The 23,279-nt window shown below is 37.1% G+C and overlaps 1 long non-coding RNA gene across 1 annotated transcript in view; it reads right to left on the reverse strand.

Annotated features, from left to right (window-relative positions):
- The window catches only part of LOC125326862, a 71,388-nt gene that overhangs the window by 20,334 nt on the left and 27,775 nt on the right, over positions 1–23,279 (reverse strand). Inside the window, exons 2-3 of the long non-coding RNA XR_007204042.1 lie at positions 13,171–13,241; positions 11,640–11,724 (exon numbers count right to left, since the gene is read on the reverse strand). This is a non-coding gene — a long non-coding RNA (uncharacterized LOC125326862). The remainder of the gene's footprint in view (positions 1–11,639; positions 11,725–13,170; positions 13,242–23,279) is intronic.

A 23,279-nucleotide genomic window follows, 5' to 3' on the forward strand; every position in this document is an offset into this window, starting at 1 on the left:
TCTAAGCAAATGATATCTGTGTCATTGGTACATCACTAATTAATGGCATTCGTTTCCTAGCCTCAGCTAGCTTCAGTTTAGTTTCTATTGTAAGATTTAAATCATTACACTAAAAGATTGCTTAAAAATTGAGACTGACTCACTTAAATACTCTCCCAGTTTGTCAGTAAATCAATAATTTCTCACTGAGACAGTTGTGCAACAAAACTTGTGGGGAAAACATTACTCAGACCTGACTTCTGTAGCTTACTTCTGAGAATTTATGTGACAATAAAGAAGTTCCACGCTCAAGATACCTCATACCTGCAGCTCCATTAGGCAATTTCCCACTCAGAAAAACAGAAAACATATATTTACTGTAATGTGTCTTAGACAATTTCATGTTGTTTATCTATTATTTATTCTCCCTATTGTTAATAAGTAATAATTTTTTTCAGAATTGCTCTTGAAATCCATTTCCTCTTTAAAATCATCCATATTTCCAAAGATAATTATTCACCCTTCAGAGACTAGTTTTAGTATTGTTTTAAGAATGCTGCACTAATTTTCATTAGTGGACTTCATTCACATGCAATGTGACCACACTTATTTTATCTAGGCACCTTCAACCTGTTACTTGCGTATTCAGGATCATTGTTCTGTCTCCTTTTGAAAATATCTATATAATAAAATTTTTAATTCCATGTAATGCTTGAAAATGGAAACAAAGAAATAGTTCACTGCTTTTTCAATATCAACTGTACTTTGCACTCCTGTCCTGGTAAATGAATATTCCCTTTTCCTTCTCTTATAGAAAACTTCTAGAACTTCGTTACATCATGCTGTTTCTTATCTATTTTCTGTGGAAATAATTTACTACTATACTATTATGACAGCTGCTTTCATTAGATGACAGCTCTTCTTCACTTTCTTCTCTGTCAGTTTGCCTTCCCAAAGACCTTTATGTATCAGCTTCTCATGTTTTCTAACGGTGATTTCTCAAGTAGTTTTTTCAGAGATATGTTTTCTCATGACTTCTTTACTTTGGAATAATAAACTATTTCAGTGTATGATAATTTCCATTCAGATTAGCATCAGTTCTTTTTACTGAAAAATAAGACTAGAAGCTCAGTCTCTGAGTTTCACAGCAATACTGACTATTCTATCACCTAGCTATCTAGGGAATGGCATACACTAGCCATCAGAGAAAATCAGAAGTCATATCCAAGTCCAAATGGCCATATTTCCACACCCATGACTTTGTAGTTATATCAGGTGTAGAGTTACCATTTGCTCTTTTACCATGGAAAAACCACATTCTGACTGACAATTCAAAGATCATAACTTCAATATCAGCAGATTTTCTTACTCTTTCCTCTGAGCTACTGTCCTCCTGCATACTTCACATTGCCTTTAGCAGCCCTTCTGGGGCACAGGCTGAGCAAAGCTGTGAAAAAACCACAACATCCCACTCACTGACCCCATTTTGCCCTAGGCTACACGTTTCTTCATATCTCTGTTCTGATTGGCAAGCCTATTCCAACGGGAGAGGAAACTATGCCATTAATTAACCATTTCTGGGTTAAGCAGATGGAGAATGTGCATTGATGTGGACATGTAAACAGATACATACCTATCTCAGTATGTGTATACACAAAGGAGATGTACGCACATTTTTATATTTCATAACTGCCCCTTGAATGCCAAAATATCGTCTATTCTGAAATCAGGTCTGCCTCAGAGCATGCACTCATGACAACTGCTTAGGGGGAGACTTGTTTTACTGTCCTCTGCCTTTTCTACAATTATGTGGGAATGAGTTTTTTACTATGTTTTGTGAGTTTTTCTTGCAAAGCTCTACATAAGTGTTGTCACTCAGTCACGTTAACATCCTAATTATTTTCTGCTATTTTTTTCTATTCCTTCAGCATGAAACATATCATAGTTTGATATATCAGAGAATATAGAGGATATAGTAGAAGAAAACCAAACCACATCACCCTTTTTAAATGCTGCTAAATTAACCTTATTTGTTTTGGACTGAATTGTCACTGACAGACTACTTTTAAATCAGTTTCTCTGTACCTCCCTAAAGTCAGTGTCTGTGACAGTAGATATGTTTCCCTGGGCTGTAGACTGTTTCCTAGCTTCTCTGTTTGCAAATGTGGATTAAATATCTGTGGATTTGATTTCTCTTGCAGCTCAGCAATATAAGATGCAGTCACCTGCATTTGCAGCTGTCTTCCTATAGATTGCAAAATGGATGGAATTTATTCTGTTCAGAATTTCTTTTTCTTCCAGTTGTGCACATCTTTACACAGTTTTATTAGGACCCTTTTAGGCTTGATTTGACTTCTAGTTGAAGATGAAGAAATTATTCACATGGACAAATTTATTACAGTAGTCTGTGATTTTTCTTGCCTGTAGTGATCAGTCTCCTCTTTTCTGCACCAAACAGGCAGTTCCTGTCAAAGTTGATAATAACTGCAAATATTCAGACTCTTAAAACTCAGGTTGTCTTATCTAATATGTTTCTGTTTACCTCCAGTATAGTAATTAAACGCTAGATCCTCAAAGATATTCAAGCACCAACATGAAACTGGTGGAACATCAGTGTCAAAATATTTTTTGCAGGTTTTTTTGTAAATGCAAGCTCACACGTTTCAAGAACATCTGTGGTTCCAGCAGTCATTTGACTCCCCACTCTCAGTCTACCAGCACTAAATAGGTCATTCAAAAATTCCTGCAAGGGAAAAAGAACATGAAGAATTCATTTTTGGGGGGCCAGTACAACCCAGTGTTTTAATATGGCATCATTAATGAGGCAACAGACCTCAGAACTTGGACATTCCCTCAGGAAACTCTGATAATTTTACCTTAGCTCTTGGATTGGAATGGGTCTTTTCATTCATTAATATCTGCTGTCATAATTAATTTGAACATATTAGAAAAATTACCCCACCAACACCACTATCTGTCTAGGAAATGAGTGGATATGAGTACACCTAATTTATGATGGTAAATGAATTTCATCTAACTGATTGTTGGTCCTACATAGGGGTCTTTGGTTTCGTGTGTACAATGCTGTAGGGGCAGATGCATCTCGTTGTTGCGTGAATATGTGCTCCATTGATTCACGTAAGAAGCATGCAAAATTTCTTTTAACCTCTCCCAGTAAGTCTGGATTTGTGTGATAACCACACCTCTAAACTTATTTCTCCCTTCTCAATCATGCTACTGCAGTCTTTCTAATTCATACTCTGGTTCCACCACAGGAAAACAGACAAGCAGGATTTTCTCCTTTTTAGCTCTGTGTGCACAACTTACAAGTTTGTCCAGGACAGCTGAGGATAATGAAGAGTTACGTATCAAATGGCAAGATATTATACTGGCTTTGACCATGGCTGGATGCCAGGTGTCCAAAGTCATTCTATCACTCCCCCTCCTCAGCTGAAGAGGAGAAGCATAAAGATACTGAAAAGCTCGTGGGTCGAGATAAGGACAGGAAGAGATCATTCACCAATTACTGTCACAGGCAAAACAGGCTCAACACTTGGAAATTAATTTATTACCAATCAAATAAAAGTAGTGTAAAGAGAAACAAAACAAATCTTAAAACACCTTCACCCATCCCTCCCTTCTTCCTGAGTTCAAATTCACTCATGATTTCTCCCTGCCAGTGGTGCAGGGGGACAGAATGGAGGTTGCTGTCAGTTTAGTCACGTGTTGTCTCTGCCCCTCCTTCTTCCTCAGGGGAGAACTTCTGAACTTCTGCAGTTCTTCATGAACTGCTCCAGTGTGGGTCACTCTTCCATGGAGTGCAGTTCTTCAGGAACAGGCAGCTCCAGCCTAGTGTCCCCCAGGGTTACAGGTCCTGCCAACAGACCAGATGCAACACAGGTTGCATCTCTCAGCACAGGCTTCTCTCCCAACACAGGCTTCTCTCCCAGCACGGGCTTCTCTCCCAACACGGGCTTCTCTCCCAACACGTCCACAGGTCCTGTCAGGAGCCTGCTCCAGTGTGGGCTCCCCATAGTGTCACACCCTCTCCAGGCATCCACCAGTTCCTACGTGGGCTCCTCCATGCGCTGCAGGTGGATGTCTGCTCCACCATGGACCTCCATGGGCTGCAGGGGCACAGATGCTTCACCATTGTCTGCATCACAGGCTGTAGGGGAATCTCTGGTGTCTGGAGCACCTCCTGCACATCCTTCTGCACTGACCTTGTGCCTGCAGAGCTGTTTCCTTCTCATATTTTCACTCCCCTCTCCAGCTGCTGCTCTGCAGTGGCTTTTCAGCCTTCTTAAATAGACTATCACTGAGGCCCTACCGCCACCATTCATGGGCTCAGGCTGGGTCTGTCACGGAACAGAATTGACTGACAGACAAAGCTTCTGGCAGCTTCTCACAGAAGCCACTCCTGTAGCCCTCCTGCCACCAAAACCTTGCTACACAAACCTGATACAAATATACCCTGTGCCAATTGTGTGACTGGGCCAAATTCTGCAAATTCTGATTTGGGCAGACCTCAATGGGAAATTTACCTCCATGAACTGCAGAATTTAAATCACAATATATTCAAGGTTTCTTTCGTTTACAGATAAATTTATATGACTTTTTAAGGTGACAGATGTCCATAAAGTGTATTTCTATATCCATAAGTCCTGTATGTTTGCCAGTCAGATGACTCCAATCATCTCTCAGAATTCCATACAGCTTAAATTATTTTGAGACAAGTTCTTTTGGAAAAGTTGAGATGATCTAACTGAATACAGCATTCTTAAAAACCTCGCGTGCTCCATCTGCACACTTTCTCATCTTTTAAAGGACGATAGCAAACACTACAGAGGAAATTCTTTGCTGATGACAAAGGTGCATTAGCTTTCCCAGTTCCTGCTCCTCCTCCATCATTCCTTACAGGTTGATCTTTACAGCATGTCTAATACATTAATTTAGTCTCCTTTTAGCTCTGGTAACCTCACTGCCTCATTTTTGGAGAAAAACTTCAGCAGCTACAGCTGCCACATTGTGTGTGTTTGGTTTCACACATCCAACTAGATTAATATTTCCTGGAACCTCTCTTAAGTGTCAGAATTTCTTAAATATTGTGTAGTAAAAAGTGCTATCACAGTGCCACAAAACATTTTGTTATCTGCCAAAGAATTCTTTGTGCAAGCTGGGAAAAATTTATGCGAAGATGGGAAATTATTAATAATATATGACTGAGTATAATTAAAATATATTTCCATTCTGCATGAAAAAATATTTGGTAATTCAGATATTTTGCGGTGTTTATGAGTCATAACTTTCCCCATCCAGGGGATGACCTTTAAGTAGTCTTTTCTTGGTTGGTACAATTTCAGACATGAATTTCATAACATATAAGAATATTATAGGGTATTTCCACTCATCATTGTTCTGTGTCAAAGAGATAAATAGGATGATGTAATATAATTTTCCTTAACTGAGCAACCACTATGCTATGTATTACTTTTATCATATGAAAGTAATTAGTCAACAGGTAGATCCTATTAGTTGCAATTGCTATCACAAGAAATCTTATCTCAATGCTCAGTGTCATCACTTGCAGTGTCAGTATCAGTTGCAGAAAATAAGTAATATATACAATTGCTAACTCAAATTGCATGACTCTGGGACTAAGGCTTTGAGGGAAAAATTGTTAATTTCATCATTTTTATTAACCCACTAGTATTTTTTCCTCTCTTAAGGCCACTAGGACTAGAATATCACTGAATTAAAACTGAGATTCTCCCATATGCAGCAAATTTTGACATGGCACTGCATCTAACATCTGTAAAAGGGATCAGAGATTAGGTGGAGTATATTCTAGGAACAGATACTGAATTTACACTGAAAGAAAATCCCCAGACCAAAATCACATTCCTAGTTGCCAGGTCATTATTCTTATCAAGATGAAAGCATCATCTGTTTCTGGGTGACAAGTTCTTATGAAAACCAGAACACATTTAAAGCCCAGAATTTACTGTAGTCCAGTTTATTTCATAACTATCAGTATTAGATAAAAACCTCAAAACCCTGAGACAAGCCTTGAAAGAAGCTGCTGCTTCCAGCGTAGCAGACAAGAGGCAAGGCCCTGTACTCTGGGTGGAAGCCTCCAGAGCTCCTTTAAACAGGAGAAGCAGCAGGAAATGAAGAGCCTCTTGGCTTTTCTGGTGTTACCACATTACTCAAGGTGCACATTCTGTCACTGTCATCCCAGTTTACTGTCCACTTGTTGAAGAGTGTCCATAAAAATGGGAAATCACACAGTCCACCTTTCTTCACCTCACTATCCACTCCCACTGCCCAGTGCACTCACTTTTCCTTTGTTCCTGCAAAATCCCATTTGCCCTTTTCTCCCCTGCTTCCACTTTACTCCTATTCACTTTCACTGTTCCCAAGTTTACTTTTGCCCATGGAAAATTTTAGAAATACATACATGAATATTTGAGACTCAGTTCTTTCTGGGTCCCTAGAATACTGTTTTCCCATTATCCAAACAAGGGATATGCTGAAATACAGCTCCAATTCCTTCCCAGTCCATGCATAGAATTTCATTTCCACAGGAATCTTGTGTAAGCACAGAGGAAAGGACTGGTGGATACATGGATCTGGCCTTGGCACAAGACTGGAAAATGGGACAGGTCTGCACTCCTGGATCATAAATCTAAAAAGTATTCCCATAAATAGATACATTTAGACATTATTTAGAAAATAATTGTGGTGATGAATATCCACCTACTCAATCTACATATTACCCATCAAGCCTACCACATGCTATTTTCTACATACTTCTGTCGGGAGAAAAACTTTACTGGTGAAGGGACAACTAAAGTTGTGATGCCTGCTCAATTGTTCTATCTTCAACTGAGAACATTTTATTGTTTTGAAGATTCCAAAGCTGTCCACTAAAAATAGGATTGAAATCAAAGTAATTCACAGTCCTCAACAGCCTGTCAACCTCTTGCCTCCCAGCTTGCATTCAAAAGTTAAGCACAGAAAGGAATCCAACTGAATATATTCTTCTTCTATTTCATTTGCATCAAGATACGGGAAGTAATACATCTACAAGTCCATGATAAGAGAAAAGTTCACTGTTTGAAATACCAGGTAAGTTTTGCTGTGTTCTCAGTTTCTCTCTTGGTATGCCATCACTATCTGAGGCAGATGAAAAAGAACCAAGAATGAATTTCCAGTTTCTGGGATATGGAAACTACAGAAAAGGGGCAATTTTTACTATCTTCTCTGCACACTTTGCAAATAGTCTTGCTTCACTTCAATTGCCAAATCACTTACAGAATTTATGACAGAAAAGAACTAAAAACAACACGTCATATATTATTTGATGCCTTTTCCCAGTAATACTAAGTTATAACATTGCCGTGTGTGTCTCAACATAATAAATTTTGAACTAATACATAACTTCAGTAAGACAGCGACATGCAAAATGATGAAAATAAATCATGTGAGCATCTGACAAAGACTGCTGCCAGTCCACAGATCTGTGATAAAATAATGGCTACTACAGTAAACAAAAGGAGATATATTTGCTGTAAAAAGATACATTCAAGTCTAAAAGTGTAAAGCAACAGTGCACTTAGAATTACTCTCCCAAGAAAAATTTGGCATAAGGAATAAGAAGGCATTCCTATATGGGGCTGGGTTTTAACAACAGACTTTGAAACACACATGACACCCTTTATACAGATTCAAAATTCTAAATTATCACACCAGCAAAGCCTGGGCTCAAAGAATGAAAAAAATGGTAGAAGAACGTTCATAACCTATGGAGATAATCAGCTCTATACTGACTAGCCAAGCAGGAATGCTTAAAATGTTTCTTCTTTTTAATCTTCTGGCTTGCATAGCAAACTGTGACTTACACTGAAATTCTGGAAACAAGTGCAAAGAATAAACTTTATCAAATACCAAAATTTCTTTTCATCTGGATTTCCTGAACACTGGTCTAAAATCTCTGCCAAAACTCTTAATTGCAACAAAGCTTTTTCAGCAATTTGTTTTTTGTGGCTGAACAAAAACAGTGACAATGGAAGACAAACACAAGCAATCTCCAACAGAGACACTACTGACACTACCAGCTTCACTGTGAAAAATACAGGCTCTGTATTTGTGAGCATGTATGTGTAAACACACAGAGACGGAACTCTGTGAAAAAGCTGTAAGACAACATATTCGATGTGTCATTGCAAACCATGCTAGTTCATTCCTAACCCATTCATGACAACAGAAGAAAAATAAACCAAATCCTAGCTTGATTATACAACCAGCATTTCACCTGGAGGTCCACAATAAGGTATCTTCAAAGGTCAGGCACATGAACTACATTTTCAGAGGTAAGTCCTACATAAGGACGTTAGTTTTGAAGAGATTAATCCACTTTCTAGATTGCTAGTTTTCCCTGAAATACATAATAAGTACCCTGGAAATAAACATGAGTTCAGCTTCTTTTACATGATAACATTTGAATCTTTCTCAAGAAGTAAAGCTCAATTTCAGAAACATTTATTAGCTTTGTTTAAGTCAGGGGTGACAGAATAAGAGCATGTTCATGTTATAGCAGCAAAATTTTCTGGCTTCCCTAGGTCACAGATGGGAAAGTCCAATGGGGGAACCACGAGTCTGTGAAACCTAGGGGGAAAGTAGCAAGATGTGAAGTGGACCTAATACTAACATGTGTTCCTCAAAACTGAAAAAAGTCTGGACCTCATCTGAGGCAAATAGCTCAGTTCCATTTAACATTTTGACAGGTCTTTGGGGAATAAAAACCTGAAGGGTTATTATGGATGAGTTATGAAGGGCACGCAAGTAGATGACACTAGAAGTAATTTGAGGATTGGACATCTTACAATATAATTTTCTATAACCCAATTCAAATATTAAATTCAGTCTAAAAATTTGGACTTCTTAGCCCTCCCTACAGTACTGTATGAATCCTGGTGTTCACAATGTCTATGTTCTCTGTTAATAATGAGACCGTGCATGAAACATAAGAATTTTGTGCTCTATTTCTAACTTAATGGATAAATTATCTCAGGCCTCTTGAGTAGCATCTTGTAAGGGGTTCAATTTGCCAGACTGGATTATAAATTCTATTATTTCATTGTTATTGTTGAAAATTTTAATGATTTTGCTTTATATGTACACATCAATGGGGATTTATGGATCCACAGAAATAGCAGAAAACCATTTGAAAAAGTTTACAGCTACAGTTAGCTGTAAGTCCCAACCTGGATCTAAAATCACATTTCTCAGAATGACTGATGAGATTCTACTGTTCTTGAGAAACGGATGTTAGCTGTGTTTCCCTGCCCCTCTAGGCCTTACTTGCTCCCATAATATTTAAGTGTTGCAATACAAAAAATATTTTCAAACTTTGTCACATATGAATTTGCACTAAGGAAATGAAGGCTCTCATAATAACTTGTCACTAGACTCTTCTGTCATCCTGGGAATTTTAAAGAAATATTCCCTGGAGATATTCATGGAGATATTCATGGAGAACCCATGAATATAAAACAAACAGAAACAAAATGTATTGGAAATTCCCTTACATGGTGTTATTTTAAAGACTGATGAGTCCTATATTTGGTACGGAAGAATCTTCACTGGGATACACTAGAAATGAATTAATAATCCCACCTACAGCTTTTCCTACTCTTCTGCTTTGTGGAGGTGCTGGTGAAGAACAGCTGCATCAGCACACAGCAACAGAAGTACCAAATTCTGTGGGTTTATCCCTTATAGCTGTGCAAAAACCTGCTATAAACTACAAATTCTTTTTGGATTTTCTCACCTATAAGGATGGGACTACAATATCTCACTTGTGAAGAGTGATATGATTCACCACAATTAGATTCAAATTAGAGAACTATTCCTTTTAACAAGTACAAAAAATGACACCATTGAAGAACAATCTGATGTTTATTACATGTAACTGCTAGCCTTGCAATGTGTGAGGCATGCATGTGAATATCAGCACGTCTGTAAAAGTTCAGCAGCAGCAAAGATCCTTCTCCTCGTCAACATTTTTGAACATGATTTTTAATGAACGCAATCTGCTGTGTTTGGAGGGTAAACACTAACTGGAAATAAATTCAAGATGAAAATCTTTATTGTCACCTCTGCCAGGAAGAGAGATGGAGCTTCTTCTTGGCAGAACATCCTGAAGAGTACTGCAAGTATTATTCAGTGGTGCTCTGCCTCTGTCCTCTTCAGAAAATGCTTGAAGGAAGTATTCCACCAACATGAGACTGCAAACATTGAAATTCTGACTGCTTCATCAAATCACTGTTTCAGATTTAATAACAGCTGTCTGTATCCTTGTTGGGCTTTACCAGAAGGTGTACAGACCAAAAGGAAGGAAGTATTGATTTAGCGCATTTTCTCCTGCGTTATCTTTGACAGAAGCTTTGCATTTTTAGTGGGTCCCATGACATAAAAAAAATTTCTAATTCTGTATGCTCAAGTAGAAAAGTTCTAACATTAAGATGCTATAAATAGACTACAATGAGAATTATTGCAGTTGTAGCCCTTATCATTATCCAGGGAAAAAATTTCTCTTGTGATTTTTTTAAAAGGATATTGTAGACCTTTCCAGAAAGTTCCTCCCTAGGGAAAGGACTTCTATATAGTCAGATCCATCTTGGCTCTTCTGTCTCTTAAATCCATCTGCTTTGGACTGTTATTTCATTTTTGGATGTAACTAGGCAAAGGTAAGATCCTAGTACACTGATCCTGCTCATTGATTCTTTTTCATAGTTGCTCGATTGATTAATGGGGAATAAAGAGAACTTTCTTATAAATGCCTAAGAGATTTGTAGAAAAAAATTCTTATCAGTACTTTTATACTCTGAAAAAAAATTGGTAACTTGGTAAATTACAACATTGGTATTTTTTCAGAACTAGAATCATCAGAATACTTTTTTCCCCACAAAAACACTAAATACTTCCTCTCTACTTCCCTAGCATCTTCCTTCCCTAGTTTAAAATGCTATTGTTCCCGTTGAGCCCAGCCCCTAACTTCTTCATTTTCAGGTCTGTAAAATGCAAATTAAAAGAGCTGCTTACATGGTAAAATATCCTGAGGCCAGTGAATAAAAGATTACTATGAACCCACTCTTACTATGAACTGCCTTGGTACATTGCATCCTCCCTTGTTCATCCCATGAACATTCCTCACAGAAGTTTTTAAACTTTTAAAATACATGTAATGGCTCTGTTAACAGATATTTTCTATCTGGCAGGAGTTAGCCTGGTTGAGTTTGCCTACTGGCTGATGCACTTAAACCTCCTGCTCTGAGCTCAGTCTGTGAGCCTACAATACCTTATTGTTTGGCTCCTTATAGGTGGTAATGAAATTGGCATTCAGTTCCCTCTCCTGAATGGTTTCCATGAGACTTTGAAAAAGTTGTTTGCTTCTCCTGGTATTATATAACGATCTCAGTTTCAGCATGCAAGAAGGCATGCTCTAGTCAAATACCTTATCTCCAGGATTATATTAACAACTAAACGTGAGTCATTCTGGGCATCAGACATGTTTGTCTATACACGATATACAGTTAGGACTCTTTTAAAAATTAAGCTAATTTGGTTAGTTAAATGAATTGTCAACACATTACCTTATGACTTGGGCAGCCCTTCATTTACTACACAAGTGGTCCTGTTGCACTTCTGTCTCCATGCAAGTTAACATTACACTGGAAACTGAAAAGAGTAGATTGCATTACATGATAGAAATCTGGCCTTGTCCAGGTTTAAATTATGCTTTATATTAAGATTTTAAAACTAAATGGTCAGTGCCTAATAAGCTGGGTTGAAAGAGCACTGAACTTTCTGATCCCAGTCCAGCAAAATACTGAACCATGCTTAACCCTAAGGACACAAGTAGTCCCAGAGATTTCAGTGGAATTAAGTAAGTAGATTCATGCCTACATCTATCAGTAATAGCATTCAGCACTTGCAAATGCAGTCACCAAAGCAAGCTCATAAGCACCGAGCAATACATACAATGACCATGAATGTGTATCTACCATAAGAATAGCAAGTAACCACAATGCAGTACTCCTTATGTGAGTTATGAGTGATTTGAAAATAACCAATATTATTTTTTAATTGCAGCTTAGTCAGAACTAGAATATTCTATGAGGGAAAAAGAAAGGAGTCTTTCCCCAGTACATTAAAATAAGAGGAAAAAATGTTCTGAAAAACAAAGTATAGGTACATACTTCACTGTAAAATAAAAGAGAGAACGGAAAATTTACACTGACAGAAGCTCTGTGTGTGTGGTCCCAGCAAACTGAACTGCAACTATTTCAGTGTTCTGGACAATCACATTAATATTTTATTGTTCTTTTTTGTTACACTTGTAAGCTAGAAGTATTAAGAAATGCAAAGCACCTTCTATGAACATATTCACCCACAGACAAAAATCTTTGCCAGATATTTCTACAGGTGATGAAATGATTTAAACCTTCAGCACCTTATTTCAATCTATCATGTCTGATAGAATACCCTACCAGGCAAAAAAGGATATAATAAAGCTCTTCTAATCAAGAAATATCTGGAAACATGAACAATTGGTCTGTCAGCAGGCCTTCTCAAAAGGACCCTATTCTTTCACAGTCTTTTTAAATTTTTCTATTTATTATGAAATTATTAAATTAATTGCATTTATAAACTAATGCCCTTTGGTTCTTAAAACAGGATTTTAAGTCTTTAGGACCAACTGAGCATCTCAGAATATCATCCCAGACAGATATGTACCTCATGCTCAGTGCTTGAAAACACTACCACATTCCTCCTTGGCTTGAAATGTACCTACATGATCATAGTCTTGTGCCACTGGCATTCCTGCAATATTCTGGTCTGGACAAGGGATGTTACTCTTACCTGAGATCTCTAGAAAAACAGTGGTTAGATGACCTGGTACCTAAATTCAGTAGCTGAAATAAAGGCATGCTAAATGACAGGATTAGGCTCCCTGCACACACAGTCATGGTGGTGACTGGCATGTCACTGGCAAATGAGAAAGCATTTACATGGCACGTGGAAGATTAGGGATTAAATCACTCACGTTCACATACAGGGTCTCGAGTTTGAGTACCTGTCTGAATTCAGTCTCAGACTCATGTCTGGATCAAGGACTCCTACCTTTTAGGCATTATTTCAGGAATCACTCAGGCCACGTGTCTTTCTGCTTCCTTAGCTAAAGCTCTTCTAATCTGTAAAATAAAATATTTAGATTTTAGTCAGGATAAGGAGCAGAACTTGGGTCAATTCTCTTGCAGACAAGTCTCCAATACAGCTGAGGAACCATCCCCTAACTACACTCAAAGAACATTTTATTCATGAAATACAAACACCTTGAATAGCACACACACACTGGGGGGGGAGGGGGTGTGTGTCTTAGGAAGCAGGTTCCCAATTGCTGCATGCCTTGCCAAGACAAGGCTGCCTCTGAGGGAGCTCCAGTGCTTGGGCAACCCACACTTGGCCACAGACTGCCCTGAGAGGCTGAGTGCACAGGCAACCTACACACGGGCAGGGGAACTGATTAAAACTGGCAGCAGAAGACCAGTAAGAGGCTTAAAGCTGCAGACCAAAATCTGCACACACAGCACCAACCTTCTGCACCACTCCTCACCTCAGTGGAGGAATTTGTATGGACCAAGTGTAACCCTTAATAAAAATGAGAGAAATTGAGACTAGGAAGTGGGAGGACAGGTGTTTGCCTGGAGTTGAATTTGGGAAAAGGGGAAGCATAATGTTTCTTTGTTTAATTGTTTGTGTTCTTTTCTTCTTAATACACAAAACATTGATCAGAAATTTCTGTTAATAGGCAATAAAGTATAAATTTCCCATGTTCCTTTTGCTCATGGTGTCCACTTGAGCAAAAAGACCAAATTCCTCCACAATTGTATGAAGGTCCTATGTCCATGAAGCACCATCTCATGGAAGGTGAGCACCAAAGTAACCATCATCAACACAGAAGCACTGATACACACATTCCTGTTCATATTTGTGAGTCAAGAAGTGTTAAACTCAACATACCCCCATAATAAAGAGGTATAAGAAATGTAGGCTCACTGAGATATTTCTTTCAGGGTTTCTACACCACTTGCAACATGAGGATAAAGAGGATGGTGTGTTGCCAGAAATGTGTGTCAAGCAGGCAGGGCTACAATACTTGAACTTGTCTGTCTCATGGATTCATATGTCTCAATTTCTCTTCCAGAGAAGACCCTAATATTTAGTGATTTTAACCTTTTTTGACCTAAGAACCTAATCCATTTTCTTGCTGAGATTCTCTAATTTTGACTTTATCATCCAATTTTAACCTTTGCTGGTTAACCTTTACTTTTCTTCAAAACAAGAGTCAATTATGTTTACTAGCTTGGTACTGACAATCATGGCCTGGTTTGTTTTATACTGCACTGATTATGTTTAAAAAAAACCCAACAAAACAGCATAGCAAAATAAAAAAAAAAATCATTCAGACAAATAGCTTTTTTACATTGATAGAAATGTTTAAAATCTTTGAGGCCAAAGAATGCCCATCCCTGAAGTTTTGGTTCCAGAAAGTGACTAATTCTTTTTATGCAAATAAACAGACATTTATCTGCTTTTGAATCTATACCTCAATAAAATCTGTAAGCAACACAGCTTAAAAGTTTCTGGGAAACATAGCACGAAGATGTGAAAAACAACATACCATTTCACTTCTTGTAGTAATTTCAACTGCAGACTTTAGCAGTTGTATTATAGTAAACAAACCATACAAGTCTGATCTGATCATGCAGCCAGTAAGCAGGCACACAGTTCCTCTTAATGTATATTAAAAATTCTTGGCACCTTAATGCAAACAAACTGCAATGAAAAAATATCAGCATGAGTAACCCTGCATGTCGTGCTTAAGATTCCCTTCATTGCCCCAGGATCAGTCTTCCTTGCTTCTTGTGCTGACATTCATACAATTTCATGCCTCATGTAGGCCTGAGACAAGGAAGAAAATGTTTTATTTTCTCATTGAGAATATTTTCAAGCAGTCTTTCAGAAGTTCCATGCAGACACAGTATCAGCTCCCTCTGAACAATATTCATTTCATGCCTCTGCATCTATAGACATGCTTTGGTATATCTCTGGTGACATCCAAGGAACAACTACATCAAACTTTCAGGGTAGCTACATGTTCAGTATTAGAATTCAAGTTGTAATTTTAATGAATGAAATGGCCAGGCAGTCAGAATTGCCCTAGCTTGAATTTGGTAAGAGCGAAGAGAATAAGAGTCACAGGCAGAAAATTTTCCTTTATAAAGAAATTCAGTTTTATTTAGCAGTTGACTTTTGCAACATATCTGCTCCTTGAAACCCAACAGCCCTGAATGGCTCTGAGAACTGTTTTAATGCCAGAAATGCTTTTACATTTAAAGTTTAATTACAGACCATATTTTTATCTTCTTATGCCAGACAAAACTTTTAGTAGTCAGTGGGAGTCCTATACATCTAAAGTTACCTCTGCAAAGGAAACACAAACAAGTAAAGATATACTGTCAAGTAGATTTGAAATAGCACTTAAAACCTTTCTGCAATTGGAACTGTAAAGAAAATTTTAGCTGTTTAAAATACAGTTTCTCTAAATGGCAGTATGTTTCAAAAAAGTTGTTAGCATCTTCCATGTCAAAAACTTGAGATATGTCTTTAGAGAAATTATTACTTGGCAATTCCAGTTCACTCAAAATAGAATTTTTTGCTGTCTGTGTATCAAACCTTGCACTGATGTCTCTGTTCCAGATGTCAGTACTCCAGGTTTTTCAATCACAACCATTTAAGTAAAGATCAAGTTGCCACCTTATCAAGACTCCTCTTTCTTTTCCTTCACTTCAAATTCATTTAAAGTAATTTATCACGTTATAAACCCAGTATAAGTTCATTCCTTTTCTTGTGGCCCTGTCAAACTGAATTAGTCTATAATTTTGTCTTCCCTGAATGAAAATTTGTATAAGACAAATATGCACCTGTTCGCAGTACATTTATGTATAATTTATCATTACATCATAAAAAATAGTAGACATTCAGTTTTGAAAACTAAACACTCAGTTATTGGTGCAATAAATTGGTGCTATGAACAAATAACTTGCTGAAGGCAAGAGTGTTGCAGATGGTGCTGGAGAGGACTTTTCTGATGATTTTGCTCATAAGTAACACTTTTTACCATTAACTGAATAACTTCCTTTATCAAGTATTTCTTTTTTCCATGGCAATTCCTGAAAATATCATATTTGCATTGCATATATATGTTATATATAACTTAAAAATAAATAGAGAACATTTTAAATGGTTTTGCATGTCTGAAATCAACTCTTCCCTAGCAATTGTTGGGACATAAAACTTCTCTGTAAAAGAATGTAGCAAATATTCCTGTCTTGTAGCTTTCTGATACCAGGTTTTCTCCAACAAAAAAGTATGAGGATTTAAAATGCGTAACACATATGTACAGTTACAGCAAAATAAACTCAGCAATTTTTAACTGTTTGTTTTTATCTTGATTGGTACATTTTTCTTGCCTTTTCTTCAAAACTCCATCTAGTGAAATATAACCTATTTCTTCTATAATACACAAGTTACCATCATCTTTAGGAAAATTTACAGTCAAGAAGAGAAAATGACATAATACAGGAATAGTTTCTTGTTGACAAGAGGGAAGCTTTTGCCCAAAACAGAACACTGATCTTACTACTTAAAGATGCTTCACAAATAAAACATTTTCCCAAGAAACATTTAAGGTTGCAACACCCAGAAAGTCCCAGAACTCCTAGGAAATATATTGCTAATGCCATACAATGAGTAAGATTTCTAAAAATGGTATCGAAAGAATGAAGGTCAAAAGGAACAGACCGAAGACACAAATATGTTATGTGGTTTGGCTCTCCTCATCAAGCAGCACAGCTCTACAGGTCCCTGGCAGATACTTGTCCTGTCCCTTGTATCACACCATACTGGGACAAGTTATACCTACATCATTTTCACATGGCCTTCCATTTCCTGTCTGACTTGTAATCCTTGCACTACTTGACCTCTCAAGCAATCTCCATTCTACTCACCAAATACACTCACTCTCACCCTCTCTTCTGCATTTTTCCTGGTTCTTATGCCAGGAAACCAATGCTTTCCATGACCCAGCAGCTGGATTTAGAGAGAGAACAGTTCAAATCTAGTACTGTTTATAAGGACAAATGATGCTCTTTGTACATTCAAAAACAACCTCTTGTTGCCTTGTCCTAAAATTGGACTTCTCCTCGGCGAGGTCAACTTAACAAAACATGACCAAGTCATGTCAATGATATTATAAGCCAAGAACATGACAAGAATTTTGAAAAAACAGAACTGCAATGCCATTTTCAAAATGCTTAAATGTTTATTTTAATCTGATTGCTGACCAAATTTCCCAGGGAATTTTAAAACCAAAGTGACATGAGGTGTACAAAGTTATTGGAAGTTTGCTTTCTTTCTGATGACATTGGGGATTATCTGTAAATTCCTGGCATTTGATGAGCCTTGCATTGATAATATCTTAAAGAAAAGACTGAAAGCAGTCATGGGAAGAAGAACAGGCCTGAGGTTAAAGCAGTGTAATGAGCCTAAGGAGAAATAGGATCATTTTTGAAATTTAGCAGACATATAAGGATGTCATTTTTATGATTCTTCAATCTTTCAAAGATGTAGACTAAGAAAAATGATAGATCATCCATATCAGACTTTGGGCTCATGATTACTTTTTATCACAGCTCTGTCAAGTACAATGTGTTTAGAATTTCAGTTGAGATCTCCAGGACCTAGGGATATATACAAACCAACAATAAAAAAAAGCTATTAGCTTCTAGCACAAGTAAAAATTAGATTATCATACTGTGGTAATCATTTAATGGATGAAATTACTAAGACAAATTCTTTATGTCCTTTTAGGATCGTCAAAATTTTAATTACTTCCTGAAATAAATATTCTTCAGCATTTCACACTTCTGTAATTCTTCAGCAAATATTAACTGTTTTGGCTGAAACCTTGGATGTTTTCAGGATGATTCAATTATTACCATCTGAGAGATTCTGATGTCTGCAGAACTTCAACTGAATAAGGCCAGTCTAACCTCTGAAAAACATGAGTTGACTTAGAGTGAAGAAAGGATTGCAATAACACAACAGATCCTTACTGAGAATTCGGACTGTACTAGGCATGCTCAGTTCCCACAGAATTCACCTTTTGTGTTCCCACACAATTCACCTTTTAGCTGAATTACTGCACAGGCCAGTACACTCTGGTTCAAGTTTTAATGGATTTACTGTATTTGCTATATTTCCCACACTTGCAGTCAGTTACCACTGGGGGGAGAGTACAAGCAAAACAAAGGCAACTAAATTTTCATATATACTACTGAAATCCTGCCAATCCTAAAAACAATGATACTTCATATCCCTTCTTCCTCCTAGGTTTAAACCTGTTTTCATATTTTAACAATCTTCTCTAGGTTGAGATGGATTGTATTAAATTTTATTAATTCCAAGATTTCTCTTTCAGCAGAATATTGTGGGTGCAGGGGTAGACATGGTGATACAGTGTCAAAATGAAAATTTATCACAGAGCTGGGGCACAACTTCAGTTACTGAGTTATTACTTCCATTCCTTAGAAACCCACTTTCCTCCTCATGCTATGCCATCAACATTCTGGAATATTAATAAGTGGCTTTGAGGTCATCTCCAGCACCCCAGCTATGTAAGGATTTCTCAAAATTTGGAGAGAAAAAACATGAACCTTGTAAGAATCCAGGACCAGAAATAGATCTATTTTGATGCAATCACATCTCAAAGAAAAAAAGTATTATATTATTTGCATTCAAAATGTCTAAATTTTTAACAAATACTTCAGCAAAATGCATATTTATCCCACAGGGAAAGAGAGTTAGAGAGGTGTTCTCTCTTGTAAAGAGACCATATTATTCTCCACTTCACCTTGTGAGCTTCACAATCTTCTAGGAATATCTGCCAGACAGAGAGCTGCAGCATGGAAGGGCAGGGATGGGACGTTTCTGTAAATGATCCAACACTGGAAGAGAAATGCCTGTGACTGCTGCAGCCTTCTGGACCTTAGTAGGCTCATGCCAATTCAAGGGTAGTGCATTCTTCTTTCTAAATTAAAGGCTTGGTATGCTCCCGAGAACTTCACAAAGTCACCTTTCCAAGCAGTTACTGAGAGAGTGTGGTGCCACCACTGTGGGTTTGTGACATTTTCAGAGACCAGAATTACTCTAACCCAGTTTTCTAGTAGCTGCTTCCCACAAGCTGATGAGCTCCAGACACTGTGGATCCAGACACTATGTCTCCACTCATTCCACTTTTCATCCAAAAATCTAAACTTTCTACATTTGATACCTTTGCCAGAGGTCCCAGGCTGAGATCAGGCATTTGACTTCCTCCTCCCATTTTTGATGCATATGAAAGACTAGTGCCTGATTTCTTTTAGTTTTTAGAGTTTGTTTTGGTTTGTTTTTAATTGTGACTGAAAAATTTCTTGCTACTAAATGAACCAGAAGAATGAAAGTATAGAAAGGTTTTGCCTAATGTTGTATGGAAGTACTACTTGTCACCACAGTAACACAATTTTAGGATGACTAATCAATGAGCTGAGCTGTGATGTGATAAACAAAGCATTAAGAGTTTCAGGATAAAAAAAGATTCAGTAAAATTCTGACTTTGGTCTCTCTCACTATGATATTGAAAAGAAATTTTAAAAATATTGTATTAACCCTGTAATAGTTTTTTTCTTTACCCTGAGAGGTACCTTAAAAAGCAACGGACAAAGACCTAAACTATTTTCAATTACTTTAATAAATTTCATTTTGAAAAAGATAGTTCATCTTTTTTGTTTTGTTTTGTTTTTTAGGGGGGGTTGGGTTTTTTTTTTAGTTTTTTTAGTTTTCTGTACTATGGGAGAAGCTTCTCGCCATCTCCCAGTATTTTCCAGCTGTATGCACAAAGGCATTCATGGATTCAAGGCCAGTAATAGTGGTTTGCACTGTAGAGCGTTGAAGCCAACTCTTCTTCTTAGTTTTATTTTGTTTCTATCCTTTTGGCATTTTATCCAGCACACTTGTATCTATGCTCTATGATAAACTATGTTGCTAGTGTTACTTTTGATCTTCCATTCAGCCTGGCAGGCTCGAGATGAAATCAAAGTTGAGATATGCAACATGGATTTACAGGAAAAGCTTGTGTAAAGGCACTATAGAGATACTATTTACCCATTTTTTAATTATTGAAGTAATAAGACTATGTTTTTTCTTCCCAAACTTCAATTTAAAAAAATTAAACAGCTCTCTGTAATCTGGAGTAATGAATTCAAAAAGGACACTCATCTGTATGGTTACTTCAAGTCTGAAGTACCTTTTTCAGATTAATAATAAGCTGAATTTATGATTTAAAAAAGATAGATAGATAGATAGATAGATAGATAGATAGACGCATGACTTCAGCACTTGCTGGAAATTAATGTTATTCTATCTGCAATTATTTAAGCAATTTCCCAGGAGATAGCCAAAATATACATGGATATAAAACAAACAAGAAAAACGTTCTCAAAGACAATATTACTTGTAACCATTCTATTTACCCAGCCACAGCTTATCTGATTTAATTTGGTGAGATCTGAAAATTATGCCATTCTAGCATAATTTCGGCTGCTGCTATATTAGATTTTCTTCTGAAAGGCTTAACCCCTTTGATTTCATGACAATTATGTAAAGCAACCTGTCTTGCTATAGCATTGTAAAGCTAAATTCTCTTTTCACAGAAATTCACAGGAACATAACATGATTATTACAAGAGTATAGTGTACAATAAAAATTCTGTAGAGCTAAAAAATATTAACTTGTTTTAAAAAACCAATCACAATCTGGGACAAATTATTAATTGTAGTAAAATCTGGTTTGTGTAACAAGAAATAACTGGAAGCATGTACACTGATTTTAAATATAAAAAGGAATAACAATTTCTCAACAGAAAGCTACAGAGGACATTTTTTATGGATTCAACCTATGAAAAAAATGCCTGAAATGATCACCAGGTGAGAAGATAAGTTTTCATCTGTCTGGGAATGGAATTAGTAACAGTTTTGGGTTCTTCTGCCTACTACTGAACACTGGCATAGCAGTGATAAAATTGCACTCTTGATTCAGTAACTCTTGATTCTGTAAACCATGTACAGACACGCTTTATTTTTGGCATGGACTTGAACCACTCTGTTTCAATGAAAGCACTTATTTGTACTCTTATCAGACTGAAGGGCAGTGCTCTCTTGAATACAGACTCTGGTCCCTATTCGGATGGAATTTTAAATGACATGAAGGACATACACTGCTGCTACAAACCAAGTTTACAAGCCCTCCTTGCTCCCTATATCTCACATTTTAAAAATCCCTTAATAATGAAAGCTTTCATTGAAGAGCTACAAGCCTGCACCAAAGCTTGGAAGGAACTGCTTTCTTAACCACTGATTTGACTGAAAATCTGGCAGAGGGATGCAAGTGTCATAATTTTTCAACCACACTTCGTTTTTGTTTGTTTTGGGTTGATTGGTTTTTGTTGGGTTTTGGTTTGGTTTTTTTTTTTTCACTAGAATTTTTGAAATAACAATTCTCCTGAGCACATAAAAACCTGCAATGTGTTAAAAAGGAACAGGATAACCCAGCTCAAAAATCTGATGGGCATTTCAGACTACACCTAGATGCTAATTGCAGAAGCAAGGCATTTTACAGAATGAAAAAAGAAAAGCTACGTCAAGGGGCACGAACAAACATTTATCTACTTACAGAACTAGATCATATGCCAGAAGGTTGAAAAAGAGTTGGAGGAAGACTAGGATTCTCTGTACAATGTTCTGCTTCACCAACAGAATTATTTATCATGGAACTGATCCACGAAGGGTTTTACCATCACTGTCACAGCACTTACCTTTCCACCACCTCAGGGAATTGATAGCTGTGAACAAGGCAGTTCAGCTAATGTTCCAAGGTGTTGCAAAGTTAAGCAACTAAAAAAGAGTTCCACAAAAGCAGTGCCTCATGTGGAAGACTTTTTTTTTCTTCTCCGTAAAAAGAGAACGAGATTCACAGTTTTTCAAGATTTTTCTGGGAATTTCAAGGGTTTTTTTCTTGGAATTAAAATGTACGTTGATGGTTTCTCACAGACCACAGCTAGAAGAGGCAGTGGAGTAGCATAGAAGATTTTTTTTAAAATGCTTGCATTTTTGGTGTAAAAATTTGGCTTTCTTACAGAACACGATGCATAAACTGCAAAGTTACAGTGATTCACACAGTCCTGAATGAATTGGTCTGCTTTTAGGGAGAAAAACTGTTAACTGAACACACTCAAAACAAAAGGGCAGTGGAAATGATGAGTCCAGTAATACACTTCTTAATGTCATTTTTAAAAGTGGGAACCTGTCTAAAGCTCATGAGATTTGAGAAAATCAGTGTTGCAGGTAACTTGTTTGAATGTTTGGAAGGTAAAGGTGCTGTAAATAAAACTTTTTAACATTGTTTAAATCAATTATTTGCTGTTATTTGCTTTTCACAGCACAGTGACTTGGGATCAGGAAGTATGTAACACCTAAGGTAGTTACAATCAGCCAGCCTTCTTTGTCAGTACATCAGACGTATTTTTTTAAATATAAGATGTTCAGATACCTGATTAAAAGTCTTAGTAGTAACTCTCTGAAATTAAGACTTTCAAGATTATGGCTAGAGAAGCCGTGGGATCATAGTGCAAAACAGTCACGGACTCTCACCACTCCTTCTGCGTAGTCTGTGCAACTTCTACTGCGCTCAATGAAAGAGTTTGGAAACTTGCAGAAAAAATATCACTGAACAAGCTAAAGGCTGCAATCGTGCTATTTCTAAAATGAGCCATTGTGCATACCTATCTTGAGTGGCTGAATTATGTCCTGACACTCAACTATATACTTTCTGCAGCACTTCCTTCTATCACAGTCAATGGAATTTGTCAGGATCAAAATCAGGTCACCTTCAGCTATCTCAAGTCTAGCCAACTTGAGCAATGAATGACAAATTAACAAAGGAAACTCAGAGAAATCACGTATTTCTCTCCCCAGTCAGAAAAACAAACATCCTCTTCACAATTTCTTCATACACTGGGAGTACAGTGATTCAGTAAATGACACATCAGGTAGAATGAAACTGGAATATGTGTT

This window comes from Corvus hawaiiensis, chromosome 6, assembly GCF_020740725.1.
Source record: "Corvus hawaiiensis isolate bCorHaw1 chromosome 6, bCorHaw1.pri.cur, whole genome shotgun sequence".
Classification (NCBI taxonomy): Eukaryota; Metazoa; Chordata; class Aves; order Passeriformes; family Corvidae; genus Corvus; species Corvus hawaiiensis.